Below are 21801 nucleotides of genomic sequence, written 5' to 3' on the forward strand. Positions count from 1 at the left end.
TTTTACGGGTTTGGAATGACATGGGGGTAAGTGATTAATGACAAAATGTTCATTTTGGGGTGGAGTATCCCTTTAAACCTGTTGGTATTCAAGTTCCTTACAATGGCTTTATTCACATGTTTTATAGTTGCAGGGTTGATCAGAATGTTATGCCATATTTAATCTTGCAGAGGGTTTTGTATGCGGGCGTTGTTGTTGGCTGATGTGCACTTTGCTGACGCTGTGTTTTGTCTCCTTGCAGCAGCTACGATCTCCAGGGAGATCCAAGACTAACATCAAAGAATACAGAGTCAGCTTCTCCTCTGAGACATTCTCCTTCCTTGAAAATCCCAACATCACTTTCCATGTTTATGTCAGCAACTTTTCATGGCCAATTAAAATACAGGTAAGATCAGCTGCCAGGTGTATGTTTTATTTAGTCCAGTCCAAAACAGCCTTTTCTTATTTATCAAGTACAGGGGTTGAACAAAATAATGTGAACACCTGGGAACTAAGCAGTATTTCTTTATTAAAGTGTTTATCACTAATACACCTCCTAACCTTCATAGAATAGAGTCATACAACTTTCAAATACTCTACAATTAAATGGTTGTCTATCAGTTGCTTCAGAGATGTTGGAGGAAGGAATCTGCTCTTCACTCTTCTCTCCAAATCTGCCAACAGTGGTTTGATAATGTTCAATTCAGGTGATTTGTCTGGTCAGGGCAGATGTTGAAGTTCATCTTGGTGCTTCAACTGTCCAGGTTTTATGATCATAACACCATTTTTTATTTTTTAGCATTGGTGACCATTATTGGCTTTGTGAAGTTCTTGTGAAAACAAGGTCTTCAATGTGAATAATGAGGTTTGCTATTATTTTGTTGCAGAAGTTAAATGCCAAACTGTTGACAGATGAGCTTTTTATTTTGATATATTAAATATGGTAAATTATAAAGTTGCGAACTGATTACTTTTTTTGTTGAGATTTTCTGACTTTGAACAAAACAGCATTATGATCACCAATACCTTCATCATAATGGACCACAACATCAGATTACTGTAAATATCATCCATGAAATTTTTTTTTGATTTCAAGTCAGGCTCTCTAAGCCCTCGTGTCTAAATAGGGCACCGAGCATAAACCATTATGAAGTGTGTTATGCAAAAATAATATGTTTAATGATCCATGAGTCAGCTTTGTGCTCATCAATTTAGGAAAGCACTGACAAACTAAATATCTTCATTCTCTCAGTATTCTCATTTATGAACTAAAGACCATTTTTAAATACTTGTGCTTTTTAATCTCCATTGCATTTTGAGTTTAGATAATCCTGAGAAATCTGGTGTAACTCATAAAAGTTCATATTTTTGAGGTCATGTTTGTTATTGTCTGTGTGAGAGAAAAAAAGGGTTTTGTGTCAGTGAACTGATATTTTGAAAGAAGTTTTTAATGCTCAACTAGGCTTTATTTATTTGATGTTTCCTGTTTTTTGAAAGTAGTATTGTATTATATTATTGCTTTTTAAATTTGTTTGTTTATATTTTATAATGTTTTAAGGTTTTTTTTATTTAGTGTGGTGTTAAAGCTGAATTTTCTGAATCTTCAGAACAGTTGCATGATCTTTCAGAAATCATTCTAATATGCTGATCTGCTGCTCAGGTATCATTTTTATCATTATCATTGCTGAAAACAGTTGTTAATATTTTTATTTATTTATTTATTTTTTATAAATAACAGCTTTTTCTGGCCGAATAAAAGTATTAAATTCATTAAATAAGAATTCTTACTGACCCCAAATATTTAAATGGTATAGCCATCAAAAAGTTTACCCTACTTATCTATTCCCACTCTACTTTAAATATTACATGTGAAGGTTTTGGACAGATTAGGTGGTGCTGCTTGTAACCGGGCTGCAAAGTCATCAGTCTTCCCAGCAGTCGTCAGTCAGATCCTGCTGTGCCCTATGTGAGAGTGCAGCTGCACTGTGGCCTGTTAGTATCAACTGTGTATTGATTGTGGCTGTGAATCATTCCCATTAAAGCAGTTTTACCTTAGCCACATATAGATGAGATTGTAACACGAGCCCTTAATTGTTCTCATCAGTACCAGTCATCTATAGACTGAACCAAGTAACATGAGAAGCACCGCTGACCTTCATAACATCTGATGGACATCCAGTCAAACTGCTTTCAAAATAAAAGCATCTATCCCTCAGATTTATTGGCCTATTTGGTGCATAAAGAGAAAATAATATTTACTCCTGCCATCCGCAGTGAGAGATTTTGCATCTTCCTTTTAAATGACTCTTTTATCGACTAGAAAAAGAGATGAAACCGCCCCCACTCTCAGCTAGAGCACAGTGTCTTTCACTATTTGCTTATGAAAAGCTCATTTTGTTCATACAAAGTGATAATAAAAGATTGACACAATGACAAATGCTCCAAATGTGTTTTCTGTTGCTCTCTGTGTCTCATGGCCCATGTGCACTCACGCCAGTCAGTGAAGGTTACGCGTGGTCACGAGTGTCTAAAACAACAGTATTTTATGTAGTCTCATACTTCATGTGGGTTAATTGTGTAGGTCAAGGCTGTAGAGTCCTGTCCACAGGCTAGACACATACGCAGGAAGTGAGAGATGTGTCGCTGTCGGCCCTGAGGCTGAAGTGAGTTGCTGACATACGAGTGATTGCTATCACAGTTGGAGTTGTGCTCTGCATTCATCACCCTCAGTCTTCACTTTTCTGCTGCCTGCAGTCACTCTCTTGCAGTCACTCACTCCTCTTTCACTCTCTTTATCTATTTCATGTCAGACACTGGCAGGGATTCTGCATTTATAACATATCTCACCCCGGGTTCAGTCTGAAAGAGTTGATCACACCAGCTGAATCAAATGAGCAGATGCATAATTATTTTTTTTTTTTCATTTTTTTTATTTTTTTTTATTAATACTTAAAAACAGTAAAATTATTAAGAAATTAATACTTTTATTCAGCAAGAATGCATTAAATCAGTAAAAAGTGATAGTAAAGTGATAGTTTATACATTTTTTCGTACAGAGGATTTCTATTTAAAATAAATGCTGTTTCTTTTTTTTTAGTAAAATTAGAATCCTGAAAAAAAAAAAAAAAAAATTATATATATATATATATATATATCCTATATAAAAAATAAAATATATATATATATATATATATATATATATATATATATATATATAAAAAAGCAGCACAACTGTCTTCAAGGTTGATAATAATAATAAATGTTTGCAGCACAACTGTCTTCAAGGTTGATAATAATAATAAATGTTTGACTGGAGAGTTTTGTTAAAGGTTGATAATAATAATAAATGTTTGACTGGAGAGTGTAGTAAAGGCTGCTGAAAATTCAGTCTTACCATCACATTTTAAAATATATTCACATACAGTACTGCTGTTTTACTGTATATATATCACATTATATTATATATTACAAATTTCTGAACCCAATTGTTTTTAAATAAACAATGTGGTAATGTATTAATTACAAAAAAAGAGACAATCAATTCCCAGCAGTGTTTGCACATGTGTTTCTGCTCTGTTGCTTGCCATTATTGGCATGTCTTCTTATTAATCATGAGTCTGTGCTCATGGTTTAACATTACCTGGTTATCAGGTTTAATCCAGATCAAATAAGCCCAGCCCTTCAGACTCATTAATGAGTAGAATTAGGAGAATCAGGGTAGTCATGTGCAGAGGAGGCTGCTTGATCCCAGTGATGAAAGCATTTCCTGTCCTCACTCTGCTCCCTGGGGTTATCGCTCCTGTCTCAGGATGACATCAGCTTAGATCTGAGGGCTGGTTAGGGGGCAGAGCATGAGGGGATTTGTCCATCCAACTGGAACCGACTTATATTTAGTTTGTCACTGTGATCCTGTACCCCACCCTCTGGTATTTTTCAGTCCACATTCACAGCTGGTTGCTTTACTCACCCCTTTTTATGTTCATTAATATATGTGACCCTGGACCACAAAACCAGTCCTAAGTGTAAATTCAAAATGTATACAAAATCTGAAAGCTGAATAAATAAGCTTTCCATTGATGTATGGTTTGTTAGGATAGTACAATATCTGGCTGAGATACAACTATTTGAAAATCTGGAATCTGAGGGTGCAAAAAAATCAAAATACTGAGAAAATCGTCTTTGAAGTTGTCCAAATGAAGTTCTTAGCAATGCATATTAATAAACAAAAATTAAGTTTCCATATATTTGCGGTAGGAAATTTACAAAATATCTTCATGGAACATGATCTTTACTTAATATCCTAGTGATTTTTGGCATAAAAGAAAAATAGATAATTTCGTCTTTAAGAGGCCCAAGGACATCTGATCACACACAGTCCTTGCGGCTTCTAAGCCTTGGCAGATGAAGACACATTCGTTTTGATGGTTTGTTGTCTCCTTGTCAATTAAAATAATAAAAACCCTAACGAGCACTGAGTTTCACATGATGTCTTTACCTGCCGTCAGCATATTTCTCTCCATCTCACTCAAGCTTCTGGCTAATAACCCTGACTTTGCCACCTCCATTAAAGAGCTCTTTGAGGATATAAAAGAACATTATGGGTATGCTACAGTAGCTAGCAGATTCCAAGCTCTCGCCTTTTTCCTGACCTTGTAGATTTTAGATATCTACAGAAGAGATTTAACGACCTGAAAATGGTGATTGATGGTCAGGCTCAGGAGTTTAGGCCCAAAATCCACTAAAACAAAATCAAAAAACAATAAGTGTTTATAATGCTCTAACAATAAGCAACAATACTTATATCTGACTGGATAGCTTTCCATGTTGATTGGCTATTTTGTCGCAGCCATTCTGGACCAAGGAATGGAGGGTGATTTGATTTTCTCTACACACACATCGCTTATTTTCCCCAGTCCTGTGGACATCATTAAATAGAATGGCTTTGGTAATCTTATTTCTTACAGACAGTTTGCGGTCTACCTCAGTGTCTGTCCATTTCAAACATGTGTGCGAGTCTCTTTGGATAAAGGGGAACACAGTGCCATATCTGTTGATAGCTTTATCACAGCAGACTGGCTTTCATGGGGTTGGAAGAGGATAGGTAAAGCTAAGTGCTCAGTGCTCCTGAATACGAGAAGGCCGTGACGGCAGAGATTACTTCATGTGCTGTCTGTTCTCACTCATTCTCTCATTCATATTATCTGTGTAGTGAATGCTCCACAGTTCCTTTTGTGGAGAAGGAATGGGAAGAAAAAGAGCAAAACTGGCTCTGATGTGAATACTGTTAGGGAAAAAATAACTGTCACATATTTTTTATTTTACCTGTACTTAAGTTGGATGTTATTATTATTTTATTATTATTCGTACATGTTTTTTTTTTGTTTTTTTTTGTATTTTGAAAACTACCACGCATAACAAAAGTATTGCTTTTAAAGTTTTGTTATTCGAGAAAAAATAAAATGCTTTTATTTTGTAATTAGTGGCTGTAATTATCTATATAATTTAGCATCACACTTTTTTCTTCTTCTTTTTTTAACAGATTTATAAAAAAAAAAAAGTTTTATTAAAACGTTAAATTTTTTGTTTCAGCAGCAATGTCAATTCAGTATTAACCACAGATGCAAAACTTGAGATTGTGGCTTGATTTGATGCAAGATATATATTGTGATTGTGTATGATTTCGCATTATGTCAAACAAGCATACAATTAGTTTATTCCACCTCAGTTAATATAGGTGAGCCACATATCTGAATGTAACGGATGATAAATATGAAGCTTATTTGAATATTGGAGGTATGCATAATATTCAACTTATATCTTACTACAGCCATTAGGTTCTGTCATGAATATGTTAATGTAACTTCTGCAGATCTTCATGCTCGCTCTCTCTCTCTCTCTCTCTCTATGTGTGTGTTGCTCTGCCATCTCTTTGTCCAACACGTCCAGTTCAAGAAGTCAGATATCATACTCATAAACCTTTTCGAACTCTTTTAATATTCCTGGCAAAGGTAGGGCATCTATTTCTACCCTTTTCCATGCACTTAACCACAAAGCAAACTTTTTTCCCCCTTTTGCAACAGCATGTTGTTCACTGACCTTTGCTGAGGTCAGCAGTGTCCTCTCCTCACCCCAGCTCTTGATTTTCTCCTTAGAGAATTGTTGTATTTGCCTTTAACAGCTCCCTGTGCTTTTATGTGCAGGCCTCACAGACCCTCTGATTCACCCTGATTCTGATTTGCCTCAGAGTTCTTGATCCTTAAAGGTGGTATTGAACTTTAAAAAGCACATGCACTCAATAATCACTTAGCCTCTAATCTTTGTACAATTATGGTGTAGTGGTGGACACTTTTACACTAACACTTAAATGCTAATTGTCACGAGCTCTTCCGTCAGATCACTCCAGATGGTCTCTGTGCTTCTGAACTACAGTTTCAACCTATTTCTAATGTTCCCTGTTACACTGTACATTAGTACGTACAATATATACTGTAAAATTAGGTGTGACGGTGTCTGAAACTGTTTTGTGAAGAATCTGACATTTTTACGGTTTCATCAAGATTAATTTTTATAAATGTTTATCTATTGACAGCCATAATTTAGTTTCTCTTCAGGTTTATACATCTAACATTAACAGTGGGTAGAGCTGAATGCAGTGTCAAAAAAAAAAAAAAAAAAAAGCCAGATCTCAGGTATTTTGATTTTTTTTTGTAATAATTCCATTGTTCTTTGGCATCAGAAAGTTTGAAAAACCCTTGCTTAGTACTTGAGCAGTAAAATGCTTGATAGATCAACCATAGTTTCATTAGCATTTCCATATGTTTTGTCTACTTATTATTTTTAATTTTAATTTTTATTGAATTTTTAAAGTCCTCAATATGGTTTATTGACATTCTGCTTTTATGCAGCTGTGCACATGAGTTTATGAAAGAGTGCAATTTGAGATCATTCTGTAGCTACAATCTAGGAGAAAAAATGAACAATCAATGATTAAATCAATACATTTAGTATTAAGGGAGTTGGTTTTATATATTATGACACTTTTTTTTAGTAAAAAGAGAAATTATGGTAATTTGATCTGCTTCCATGACTCCCAGATGAATGGCACGGTGTTCCACAAACTTCCTTCACAGTCCAAAACACTATTTTAGTAGCCTAACACCTCGCTAGCATTTTTTTTGCTCTCATGTCAAGTAAAACTATTCATTCTCTATATGTGTTTGGAGGATGTGTGTTTCTACTCTGTGTGGTAAATTATAGCTTCATCAATATAAATTAATTACAAAAAAGATACAGTGTGTGCCTAAAACCTCTCTTCACCCACCTGCAATAAAATATTATGGAGTAGATACTGTGAGTGCAGCTGACATGGCCCTATACGAGCCAGAGGTCTGGCACTAACAGATACGTGCGCTCGTTCATAGACCAAAATGATTTTGTTTTAGTGGACTTTGGGCCTAAATTCCTGAGCCTGACCATCAATCACCATTTTCAGGTTGTTAAATCTCTTCTGTAGATATCTAAAATCTACAAGGTCAGGAAAAAGGCGAGAGCTTGGAATCTGCTAGCTACTGTAGCATACCCATAATGTTCTTTTATATCCTCAAAGAGCTCTTTGATGGAGGTGGCAAAGTCAGGGTTATTAGCCAGAAGCTTGAGTGAGATGGAGAGAAATATGCTGACGGTAGGTAAAGACATCATGTGAAACTCAGTGCTCGTTAGAGTTTTTATTATTTTAATTGACAAGGAGACAACAAACCATCAAAAAAAAAATGTGTCTTCATCTGCCAAGGCTTAGAAGGCGCTAGGACTGTGCAGATGTCCTTGGGTCTCTTGAGTCAAAAGTGTCTTTTAGTCCATGTACTTATATACACACTACCGTGCCAAAGTTTGGATTTGATAAGGTGGTCACCAAGACTGCATATTGTGAAATATTATAACAATTTAAAATAGCTGTTTTCTATTTTTACAATTACACATTATGATCTGATTACGTTTATAGCCACTTGCATTGCACACAAGAGGTTGTTAACTGCAGCATTTCTTCTGTTTTCCTTACTTTACAAACCCCTCAGTAAAATCAGTAGCATCTAGAAGAGAAGAAAATGTTTTAAAATTCTCTCTGTGGAGAGAAATAAGAGAAACAAGATTCCAGTGAAATAATTTGATAAAAAAGCAGACATTGTTGATTAAATCAGGTGAGAAAATAGCAAGAGTGCAGTGCTTGTTCTCATTTTAATCTTAGAGGAATAAAAAGACAAACCCAGAAACCTGCAACACATTTCAGCGACAAAATGTGATTATGTGTAGCTCAATGGAGACACCCATGAGGGGGCGACTCACTCCATGCAAAATAAATCAAATAATATGAGTCTTCATCTCATACTGCATGTGTACATTATTATTTAACCAAATTTCTAAAAATCACAGCAATTTTTGTGTATTTTTTTCATATAAAAATTTCTATACCTTAATGCAAAACACTACAGGCAAAAACATTGTTTATTCATGCACTGGTCAGGTGTGAGAATTTTTTTTTTTTTTTTTTTTTTTTTTTTTGCTGTTTCAAAATGAGTTTCTTCTCTTCCACTGAGCCAGAATCTCTACTTCAGTAGCCCTTACATACACCAGGGCTAGTTTCTATAGTTTGATGTTTTTTTGAGGGGTTTATTTATATATATCATTTGCCTGATTATTTTCCCGGCTGTTGACAACATTTTCTGATTTATGATAAAAAGAGATGTCCAAAATCCCCTCTCTAGGTTTTTTGTTGTTGTTGTTTTTGTCTAATATGTCAACAAAATTAAATTGAACATTTTGAACATGGTTTCATCCAATGTTCAGATGTTCAGTTATTTATTTATTTTACAATATTTACCCTGGGGTGTCTTGCCTTAAGGACTGGAACACATTTACTAATAGTGGTTTTCTCAATTCATGTGTTACCGCTCTTAACCAAGCATGATGTTTACAGTAAAAGGGCTGAAATTAGGAGCGAGATCACTTTAGTAAGGTACCAGCTCCAGCCACCAGCTCGACTCACTTAATGGCCAGTCCCTCTGGCAAGAGAAATCAGCTTTTCTCAACACTTTCTTTCTTTCAGTTTTGATTGTCATGCATTTTCACTGCAAAGAGCAAATGCCAGTAAATCACTTAAGGGCTGACCACTTCACTTCCACCTGCGCACACACACACACACACACCTCCCAATCCGCTCCTCTCAGTCTATCCTAATGCTCCTTTCTTCCATCCAGAAATAAGAGCACATTTATGACGTTCGGAAACGTCGCATGGATGTCTTAGTCACCGTTCATGATCGCCGGCTGTGCACCCCGGCACAAATGAACACAGCTGTGTAGCGTGACAGAGAAGGTCCACATGTAATGTTTTTATGTGTGTGTGTGTGTAATTACCTTGCAATATACGTGCCTCTGTTTTTGCAGTCGACAATAGTGTGTCCTCCACAAAAAAGAAAAGTGCAAGTCCAAAACTCATTCAAACTAAGTAAACACATTTTTGTCGCCTGAACTTTTAAAGCACACCACTTCTTGTAAAATAAATCACTGTGATAACATCTGACATTTACAAATCAATCAAAAAATGACATTTTCTTTTATCAGATGGTCGATTTTTAGATGGAGATAGAGTGCGGATTAAGATTTAGATAGGTTTTTTTGGGAGAATTGTGTATTGGATTCTCTTAAGCAATCAATGTGAGTGGCCTCAGATATTGAATGGGCAAATAATTCGGTCATGTAGCTAAAGCAATCAGCGAATGGACAGGAACACAGGATCTTATTTGTGGGGTTGACAGCAACAGCTGTGAAATCAAATGTATTTTATATAACACACTGTGGGTATTGTACAGCTTACGTAAGGGAGGACTGGGAGAAATGTTAATGCACTGGGTTCAAACACTATCTAGTTGTGCATTGGCACGTTATGTAATGTAATGAATTAGCCATCACAGACTTTCATTCAGCGGCTTTTGGGGTCTTTCATCCTTATGTGAGTGAGGACATTTGGTAATGCGTGTGTGTGTGTGTGTTTGGTCTAACCTTGGGATCCATTACGTAGATGCACCATGTAAAAAAAATGAAATGTTTATAAAAACATAAAAAAATGAAGGCAACCGTTGGCATGACTTAATTTAAGTTAATTTACATTAATCTATTTTAAATACATTTTAAGTAAATGTGGTTACTCTATGTAAAATGTCAAGTTGTTATCATGGAAAATCTGGATTGAAATTTTAATAAAGTAGCTATACAATTTTTATTTGTTAAGTTCACTTAATTTGCATGGTTCTAAATTTTTCAATATAACACAAGTTGTTGGAACTTAAAAAGTTGAGTAAAAACTGTGATGATAAAGTAAAATTGTTAAAAAAAAAAATTTCTAAGATTTTTTTAAGCACTTCAGTAGCCCTTTATATCTGAGATGTGTTAGTTTTAATTGGGGTACATTTTGAGTTATAGAAGCTCAGTTTGCTCTGTTTGCTTGGTGTTTTGGTAATTTCAAATAATGAGTTTACTTTTTATTGCTTTCCATTATGTGGATTTCAATATTCCATAATGCAGATAGTAGCAAGCCGTTATCTTTGTAAAGGTACTTGTGTACTTTTTTGAGCCTTAGAGTATTTTAGAATATGTAAGATTAGGGAATAAACTGGAGATATTATGTTTAACGGTGGCAAAATAAGTAAATAAATAAATACAATCCATAAATAAATAAATTTCCACATTGACAAAGACAAATAAGGCATCATATGCACATAATTAAGTATCAGAGTATTTCAAGTCCCTGTTCAGCATTTGGGGAAAAATCATGTTGTTTGTTTTCTAGGAAACCTTGCCAAGTTGTAGAAAATAAATATGCCATGAATATGTAATAAAACTACTTGCATGTCAAATAAAAATTATTTTGATTAGAAGCGTTTATTATTCTACAGAAAGTTTGCAGAGTAAGGTGCACAACAAATTCAAGTTAGATTAGCTCAACAGCATAAACACTTGATTAAATTATATATCAAGGTTTTAACAGCTCATCATCTTTTCAAAAAGCTTTTACAACAGCAGTTTTTTTTTTGTCACCTAGCTCAGAATTTATAGCATGTTGCTTTTTTCTTTCAAAATTGCCATTTGGTAATTAAAACATCTATTGAAAATTAATTTAAATTTAAACTGATGTAAACTGATGTATGTTGTTTGTTCCTCAAGCCACATTTTTCCTGTTATGTTTAATATGACTGAGGCTGTTTTAGGAGACATTAATGGAGAAATCGAAGTAATTGTGATTCACAGTAGTACTATGTCCCATTATAAATATATCTGGGTATCTTACGACAGTATTTTTTGCATGATATTTTACAGGAGTAATAATAATCCAATCTTCTTACCTCACAGATATGCTTCTCTCAACACAGCAGCATCATGGACCTGGTACAGTTCTTTGTCACATTTTTTAGGTATGCACACTTCATTAATCTAAATTAAGTGTTCTGTGTAACTAAACAATAAAATGTGTGACTGAATTAAACATTTACTTTCTTTCTCCACAATATGCATTGAATTCTAGTTTTTGGAATTTAGTGAGAAAAGTTTGCTGAGGATGCAAGGATGCATTAACCTCACTATCCAAAGCCATTAATGAAGGCTAGCTGATGAATAAGCACAACAGTTGTAATTGTGTTGGCTGTGATGAAGCCAAAGACAACCACTCTTGCTGTCTCTGCAAATAAATGCATCCTACAGTAGTTATTTTAAAGGATGTTTGTAAATGACATATTCTTGCGTTTAGAAACAGCTATATGGTTTCGAGGAATGTTTGTTGAAGACAGTTTCAGCATACAGTATACTGGGTATGTTTGGGGTCTGTATGATTTATTTGTTTGTTTGTTTTTAAGAATTTGATACCTACGTATATTTAGTAAGGACACATTAAATATATCAGAAATTACAGTCAAAACTTATAATTTTAGAAAAGATTTATATTTCAAATAAATTATGTTCTTCAAACTTAAACACTTCCCCTTTAAGCAGCATAGCCATTTTCAGCTAATAAGACAGAATGTTTCATGAGCACCAAATCAAGCCATATTTAGTGAAATCATCAAATTAAACCATCATTTAAAGGGGTCATATGATGCGATTTCAGTTTTTCCTTTCTCTTTGGAGTGTTACAAGCTCTTGGTGCATAAAGGAGATCTGTAAAGTTGCAAAGTTTAAAGTTTCAAATCCAAAATGATATTCTTTATCAAAGTTAAGACTCTGCCACGCTCCACTAAAACGGCACGTTCTAACACGCCCCCACATCTCTACGTCACTATGTGGAAATATTTGCGTAATGCCGCCTAAATGTTCACACAAAGAAATAAGGTGTGGTTTCAGTAACCGCAGTTAGTGTCAGGGAGATGCTGTGTGTATCTAGGCGAAAGCAAAAGCACTTTAATTGGCCTTCCTAAAGTAGATGCATTTAGGAATCTTTAAGATACTTACAACAGAACAGCAACGTATTTTATGGACAACCGTTTTGTGAACCTAGGAGAGGACTGTTCAAATGCAGAGTTTGGCGCGCCATGTGTGTGTGTGTGTGTGTGAGAGAGAGAGAGAGAGAGAGAGAGAGAGAGAGAGAGACGGTCACATCACAGTGGAGTCAGCTGTCTTAACCGTCCGTGGCTTGTGCACTGCAAACACATACAAGCTTCATCACTGTGTCTGTCACAGCACTCTGTTCCCCCTTGAACTGATGATAAAACTAAGAACATAATTAACTGTCTTTACATTAAAGCATGTCAACATATTCTGTTACACCAAATACACAAAATAATGATCTTTAAAAAAAGCATCATATGACCCCTATATGTATATATATATATACATTTTTTTTTTGTTTTGTTTTTTTTCTCTTGAACAGCAGGCAGAACCATATGCACATTTTTGCAGTTGTTGGAAATCATCCATTTCCATGACAGCACATGATGTTTGCAATTGCATGGTTTGTGTTCTGAAATGCCATACTTTTTGTAGTTCTGGAGAGTCAAATTACAGAGCTGAGTGACCAAAAGTTGTGTTTAAAGTGCCTCAAAGTGCAGCAAAATAATTACATGTCACCTATTGTGTATAAATAATAACATGCCACCTGCTCTGTATAAATATTGAAGCTCGCGTTAGACTGTCAGCTGCCCTATGTATTGTATTTTGTTGGATTTTTAACTGTCAGGTCAAAACTGATGTCATGTAACTTCATTTCAACCTTTACATGTCAGTTTGTTTATCACAGAAAAACAGAATATTGCTATAAATTAACTGACATGAAGGTAATCTGCTATGGTTTAGTCATGCCATTTTTTTATTATAAGTATTTAAGTATTTAATCATTTTACTTAATTTGATACTTAGATATATAGGTTTTATTAATGGATTGTGCTGGAAAATGCACCGCAACACTTTGACTTTGACATTGGCCATTTATCTTGTATGTATCCATATGTGTGTGCTGTAATTTCAAGTCGATATAATTGTGTGAATGTGTGCATCCCGACATTCAAGGTTATGGTCATGGCAACAGGGATTCAATGTTTGCTATACAGATTCTTGCACTTATTATCCAGCATGAATAGCAAGAGCTTTTTTGTTGTTTTGCAATTGTGGGCATGAGAGTGTGTGATAGATATCAAAGTTGAAGCTAGAGGCTGTAGGGCTTTGTTGTTTGGTGTGCATTTAGTCCTCTGCAGGCGAGGGACACTTCTGATGTAATTCATCATGGCATTTGAGGGAGATTGGTGCGTATACTTTGTATCCTTCCCCTTTTATATCTCTTTCTCTCTTTTCCTCACTCCTCTCATATCTTCTGGCTGTGGATTCACAGTTCTGGTTCTCTGTTGAGAGTATACTTGTAGTTCAAGCCAAGTCCTTCAAAGCCAAAGTTAAGTCAAATGCTCTACTGTTTTACAATGCCAAAACAGACATCAAGCTCTATGGAAAAATATTATATTTTGGTAAATTGAGTGTGCTGCATTGGCACACTTAAGTTATTTTAATTACACAGATGAATGATGGTGTTTGTTTGTTAAACTGCAGTAAGGAGCATTGATTTGGAACTCTGTCCCTTTGTATCTGTGGCTTGGCTGACAGATTGTTTATGAATTTCTAGTTTTTCTGGGAAAATAAATGAGAAAGTTGAGTGCTATAAACACATGTAATGTCTGTTTCATTCATACTGGACGCCAGAGGGCCTCCTCGTGCAGAAACTCCACATATGCATCACAGAAGTAATAGAGATTTTGATGCTCCAGCAAATCTCTAATATGGATAAAGCCACATAGATATGTATTGGTGGATTCCACATTCGACCGCTCCAGTCACGTTGACGCATCCGTCATCTTGGAATGGTCACTTACAATAAAAATCAAGATGCAACAAAATTGCATAGCATCTGGATATAAAAAACGCACAGGTAAACCAGAAAGAATGTGTAGGTTTGTCTTTTTAATATGTATTAACTCAATATTACAGTTTTTAAGTACCTTATAAATGCCTTATTAGCTAATCATCTTCATCTTGTTGAATTATGTTAGTTTAGCAAAAGCATCTTCTGAAGTCTACTGAAGATATAGATATTAATACAGTACATGTGTATAACAACAGTTGCACTGCTGATGCACCGGCATTGTTCTCGAGTATTCATGGACCGGCTTTGACATTCCAATATGGCGGCCGGCTTACGCTTAGCAACCCATGGAAACAGCTGACATTAGGGCATCTATCTACACATATATACAGATTAAGCATCCAGCTGTCGCTGTGACTGAATAAAAAGAAGTTAGAAATGTTTTGAAGGATGCAGCATGAAGACCATAAACACTCGACTGCTATAATATATGATATATCTGTGTTCTTCAAACCACCTCAGGTATTTATATACTGATTAAGTATATTTATAATCTATTGCTAATCGACATAGGCTAGCCTTTATTACACTATAGAATATATTTTCTGCCTCATTCTGTGATAAGAAGCCACATTAGATCACAAAAGGAAGTTATTTCAAACATTCAGCTGATATATATGGAATATGATCACTTATGTAAAGTGTAGTGTGTGCATTGATTTAACTGAATATTCATATATTAGAGAACAGTTCTAAACAGTGGTCAATTAATGCTGCAATAGTGAGTGAAATTACCCAATAATATACCTTTCAGATTGTTCGAGTTTCTTTTCTTACACTTTTGTATTCCTGTGAGTTAAAAAATAAAAAATAAAAAATCCTTTGAAATATTTCCTGTACCTGGATGTCACAGTAACCGTGTAACTCTTGACTCTCTAACCTGATTGGCTGTCAGGATGATGGATATCCCACCTTGTACCAGACACACTAAAGAGGTAAACAAATACTTCTCTAGCTGAACTCAAGTGGGCCTGGTAAACTACTTGCAGAGATTAGAGCCCAATACATTTTATATCAACTTCATTCTGCATTTACAATTTGTTCCATTCAAAGTCAGATGCAGGATAGTCCCATCTGATATCACTGATATTTATCTGTACAGGCATTTCATTGCTCACTGAACAGTTTCTGTTTATCAACAGAGGAGTCTCCTAGCAAGCACATTTTAGAGGACAAACAAGGATGTTCAGCTAGTTTTCAAGAGAGGATCATTTTATACATCTGTCTTTATAAACATTCGCTGAACAACGGATTAATGTTTGATGTAATCTTGACTGATACATTGTATTTGCTTAAATTTGAATGGTTATCCTTGAGTGCTGCCATGTTTGTGTTGCATCAAAAAAATGTGTATGGTGTAAGTCAGACTTAAAGTGACATTTTAATTTTTTTTTTTTTTTTGAGTGCTACAAGAATGAGTCCTAAAACCAGGAAATAAGTAAAAATGTTTGAACTTTAGTGTCATTGTCCTGAAGTCAATGGGGATTTTTGACTGGGTTTTTGATTAAATTCCTGAAATAAGATCAGTGGTGAGCACAAGCTCAAGATATTTTCACATTATATCCTAGTATGTAGAAAATACATCAGTAATACCCCACTCATTTTTTAAGATATTGTCAACATCATCACACCGAGCAAGAAGACTCACACGTTTGCTTTTTAAGTCTTATTGTGTTTATATTCACACTCTGTTAGAGTAGTTTACTGAAATTGTGGTGTACTTCATTTATAGCCTTTATAATGTTAGCTTTTATCTTTTTACTTCTGGTGATTGTATTTAGCCATCAAAGTTAACAAAAGCTGTGTTCATTTGTGACGATTATCATGATAAACAAAATATGTAAAATTCATACATTTTTGTTTCCTGCAATAATCCAAAAGCCAATAGGAAAACTCTACTGGCTTTTTGTGCTGTTGGGCGTTGCTGACTTCTGTTAGCCTACAAAAATACACCACAACTGCAGCAGTTTAATGAAAGGCAGCATTACAGTATAACTTAGTAAAAGAATAAAACTATTATATTAAAGTTAGCCAGTGAATTTTCCTTTTTTTTTCACCATCTGATTCATGCATTTGATTAGCATATTACCTCCAGCTCTTAACACAAACTTAATTAGAAGTGCGTTTCGCAAAATCTTCCTAAAATTTCAAAACACCTTCCTGAGAGACTATGGGCTGCAAGCCTCAAGCAAGTAGATGGATATTTATCTCTTTCTGATTCATCTGGCTTTGATAAAGTTGATGAGCTTTTTAATCAGACTGTAAACTGTGCTATCTGTCATGCTTATCCCAGAGGTTTTTTAAATGTATTTCAATCCATTCACATGTTTTTGTCTTTCTAAACTTTCTAAAGACCTTTACACAGATTAGACAGAAAAAGTATTCTAAAATATAAAGCCCATTAAAATAATAAAAATTGGAATGAAATAAGATTGTATGTACATTTGGAAGAACTACTTTTAGTTACAAAAAAACAAAACAAAAAAAAACAACAACAACTGGTGTGTACTTAGAGCAAAGTCTGTACTTTTGAAGTGACGTGACATACAGCCAAGTGTGGTGACCCATACTCAGAATTCGTGCTCTACATTTAACCCATTCAAAGTGCACACACACAGCAGTGAACACACACACACACCGTGAACACACACCCGGAGCAGTGGGCAGCCATCTATGCTGCGGCGCCCAGGGAGCAGTTGGAGGTTTGGTGCCTTGCTCAAGGGCACCTCAGTCGTGGTATTGCCAGCCCGAGGCTCAAATCCACAACCTTAGGGTTAGGAGTCAAACTCTCTAACCATTAGGCCATGACTTCCCAACAGATAGGTGTTACGATGTAGTCCCTCATTAGCTTCGAAAAGTCCTTCTAGATATGCTTTCTTTGAAGAGTGATTTTTTTTTTCTTCTGTCTCTGCTTTCTTGGATCTCCACTAAATGAGCAAGAAAAACAGTAACAATTAAAGAGCGCTTAAGCCTTTCACCCACTCCTCCAGCTAATTGGTGACACCGCAATTCGGTTTAGCCCAATTACACACACTCTCTCTCTCTATTTTGATTAACAATCATCCACCTCTCTTTTTTTCTCCTCCTTTCTTCCATCAGGACAGAAGTCATCCACGGGGCTGAAGTGTTGAGTGAACGCGCTCATATCAGCGATGATGTTATTAATGTCCTGAATGCCTGTGCTTTACTGGATGGCGACTGGAGGCAATTCATTTGACTTGTGTAACTGACTAATGCTCGTTCTCTCCCACTTGTGATTTGAGTGTAATGAGGCTTTTGTCCTTTGTACCTACTAGAGTGAGTGAAAACAAGATTATGCGTTATTGTGACTCATAAACATAAGCAGGACTGGGCAGGATGACAAATAGATACAGGAAGTGTCTGTGATGGTGTGCATGTTTCTATCCTTAGCTCAGGTTGGTTGTCTGTATTGATTGTGTAATCTTTGTAGGCTGTTTGCTTTCTCAGGCAGCTTCGGTAGATTGGCTCTTCTCATTCATCCCTCAAACTCTCGTAGCTAAAAAGATCAATACTACAAACAGATCACACGCTACAAAAAGTGACTACACATACACAATTTATTTATTTAAATTTCATTTAAATTTTTTTCAATTACTTTTATTATTGTCATATTATTATTTAATTTGCAGTGTACCATTTTTTCCTTATTTGTAAGTATTAGTCAAATTGATACATAAAAAGTATGTATGTATGTATATACATGTATATATATATATATATATATATATATATATATATATATATATTTTTTTTTTTTTTTTTTTAGTGGGACATCATCAAAAATATCACTGTGAAAAAGTGTGCAAAAGTTGTATGTCTATTGTAAGTCGTTACTAACTAAAATATACAATCACTGGATCAGTACCTTCAGAGACACAACTTTGCACCTTATTTACGAGGTTTACTGTAGTAACTTAAGTGTACTACTCTAAGGTTGTAATGTTTTTTTTTTTAGGGGTAGATAAGGTACAGAGTTGTCCCTTTAAAGGCCAGTTCACACTGCACTAACAGATGCCAACAAAAAGCTTTAGACACATTTGTCTGGTTTTGTCTGATCAGTGTGTCATGCATCTGTCAGCATCTGCTGGTGTTGGTCGGTACAAATTGACCAAAGGCTGCACAAATCTGTAGGTACAAATCACTTCCATTCCCATGTGAAACATCCAATGAATGGCTGCAACCCAGTAAGACACTGCGACCCATTGAACAAACTGTCTATCTCTCACAACCTTGGTTTCATTCAATATGGCAGCAATCAGGACTTTTGTCATACCACTTGAAAGAATGTGCTTTTATAACTTTCTCAGTGAAAGTGCCCTGGCCTTATTGGGCCTCATTCTCCGCCCATTAGAACCATTATCCAGCTCGTTAAGAATTAATTGCCCTCATCATTGATAGATTTAATAAGGGACCTCTGACTTGTGCTGATTGGGTTTTGAAATGTGGTAGATGAAATGGTTGAAAAGGCAATTTCAGGCTCTTACATTACCTCAACTACACTCTGATTAGTCCACTGCTAATTTTAGCGTTTGAAGAGCTTCAGATGTAATGAGCTTGGCCCTTTAATATATGATGCTTAAGCAAAGAGAAAAGAACATTAGAGCCCAAGACGTCCCCAGTGTGTGCAAACGCAGAAGGGTTCAAACCCTTCCCATGGTGCAAATTCAAATTTCTTGATCGTATAACATTTCATATACATTATACACCCCATATTTTTGCAGAGCCTCACAAAGCCTCAGATTGTCTAATTTGATATTGGACATTCTTCCTCTAGGCAATGTGTCTGTGGAGCTGATGCTATGTATTGTAATAATGCTGGCTGAATGAAGGCTCTGTTTGAATGTGAATGATGGGTAGATGACATTCTCCCCATATACCCCCTGTTCCTCTTGATGTTCATGTCAGTATATTGAGCCTTAGTCAAACTCCATCCCCTTTGATTACTGTTACTCACTCATGCAAAGTTTACAGAATGACCCATATGAATAAATTGGCTTGATTTTCAGTAAAATATGCTAAAAATGGTTGAAATTGAATGGATATTCTTATTCATGGGCTGGAATGAAGGGTGTCATTAAAGAAAGAAAAAAAAAACAGCAGAACTGTCTCTAACATCACACTTTTTCTAGATTGATTAAAATAGCCATTGAGCAGTCTGTGTATGTGCGAGAGAGGAAATCAAACCTGTTGGAGTGCAGATGTGCTTGTTTTTCACTGCACTGGACGGTGTTGCGTAAATGATTGACGTAACAGTCAGTTCCATACGGCATTGATTCTTTCATGCTGGATGAACTTGTTTATCATTGATTGTATGATTGCAATACAAATATGTAACAGCTGTCCTCAGTCCAGCCTCGAAGGTTAGAGGAATGTTATCCTCAATTGCAATTACAAACTCATGAATCTTATTTGATTGACTGATTTATTGATTTTCCATGTGTCTTGTCTCCAGCTGTTTCCTGTCCCTGCTGCTGGTTGCTGCTGTGGTTTGGAAAGTCAAACAGACGTGCTGGGCACCACGCAGGAGAGAGGTAACATCTGCACAATAGCACTTCTTGGGCTCATTGATGTGTCCATACTTGTATTGGCTATTGCCTGCGGTTTCTTTATATGTTTCCCATGATTCCAGGTGTGAAGCTGAAGTGTTTAATACTTTTGCTTCACTAATAACACGGGTTTGGGGCAGGACTTTCAGTCTGTGCGACCAATGGAAGAAATGAAACACTTTAGCTGTAATGTGTTTGAGTGCCCATTTGCAATTGAATTTACAGGTTTGCATTAGTTGGGATGTTATTGCTTTTACCATCTGTGACCTCCCATGATGCTCCTGGGTATGGTTGATCTTTGTAAACCGTCTTATGACTTTAACCTCATTATAGTTTATGAAACTCACTGTCATGCAGCGTTACTACTCTCAGATTGGAGGACACCGGGTAAAGCTAATCGTTTTATAGCATGTTCCTCTTGGTAACTGTCACCCACATGCCAGCCAAACTGCCGCCTTTTAATGAGAGAGGCGCAACAATAAACACTGCCATTTCCCTTCATTACCCATCTTCACAAACCAATTAATCCTGACAGGGGTTCATGTAAAAGGAATGGATTAGTGTGATGTATCTGTTTAAAAGCCCCAACAGATGCTGCCTTCTCTCACGTCTCTCACATTCTCTCTCTTTTTATTCCTTCTTTTGTGTGTCATTTTAGTGGCTACATAAATGCAAATAGGAGTTTGCAAATGAGTTGTCATTGAGAGTTTTATAAACAATACAATAATCGAGGCCTTTCTAATTGAAAGCATGTAGAGAGCTGTAACTGTGGGTTTATAGGAGTTAAATGTGTGCTGTTTTCAACTATGGCTGTCACAGTTGCTGTTTTCCTTTTCATCAAATATCTACTTGTAGAACAAGCGTTTAGATAAAGGAATTAGCTTAAGCCAAATTAAAGACAAGCTTCACACTTTAGATGCCCCAAAAGCCATTTTGATCAGCTAAGTAAAACTACAGTAAATAATGAATCTATTCAGAGTGTAATGTTCTTCAGTGTAGTGCTTGGCATGAGAACCTTAGTATTCAGCAGTGACAGCTGTGATCATGAAAACAATACAACATATTAATCTTCCAAAGATTTTACACCAGCTGAACTTAGGTAGCCAATTTACATGTCAACAGGACTTCAGACAGCAATTTGTGTCTGCATGGTGACTCTCAGTCCAGGTCAGCACTCAATGGTCTGAGCCGGATTGCATGACGTTCACACAGGTTGCATTCTTCCTTTCAGACAGATAGATGGAGCACAACTGAATGGAACAAAACGTATGAGTTTTAAATGTCTTTTTTTTTAGAGAGAGGGGAGTGGGGAAGAGAATATTTTTAAAAGTGCTCATATTAACTCGAAAGTACTTTAAAAATGCAGGGATGCATTTAAAAGTGCAAGGTGCTGAATAAAAACAGGGATATCGTATCCCCCTGTTTTTATTTGGCAAAGGCCAAAGGTGGGTATTAAATGTCATTTATTTTAAGTAGAAAAGTTTGTCAAGACAAACTTTGAATCTCAGCTAGACCAAGTCTTGTGTAAAAGTAAAACATTTTGACATTTGAAGGTTTTATAGGCTTTGGGGAAGTCATGGACTAATGGTTAGAGACTTTGACTCCTAACCCTAAGGTTGTGGGTTCGAGTCTCGGGCCGGCAAAACCACGACTGAGGTGCCCTTGAGCAAGGCACCGAACCCCCAACTGCTCCCCGGGCGCCGCAGCATAAAAATGGCTGCCCACTGCTCCGGTTGTGTGTTCACATTGTGTGTGTGCACTTTGGATGGGTTAAATGCAGAGCACGAATTCTAAGTATGGGTCACCA

At 36.0% G+C, this 21801-nt stretch overlaps 1 pseudogene; it reads left to right on the plus strand.

The window, feature by feature from the left end:
- The window catches only part of LOC109065427, a 146659-nt pseudogene that overhangs the window by 80338 nt on the left and 44520 nt on the right, over positions 1–21801 (plus strand).

The sequence above is a fragment of the Cyprinus carpio genome, chromosome A13 (assembly GCF_018340385.1).
Source record: "Cyprinus carpio isolate SPL01 chromosome A13, ASM1834038v1, whole genome shotgun sequence".
NCBI lineage: Eukaryota > Metazoa > Chordata > Actinopteri > Cypriniformes > Cyprinidae > Cyprinus > Cyprinus carpio.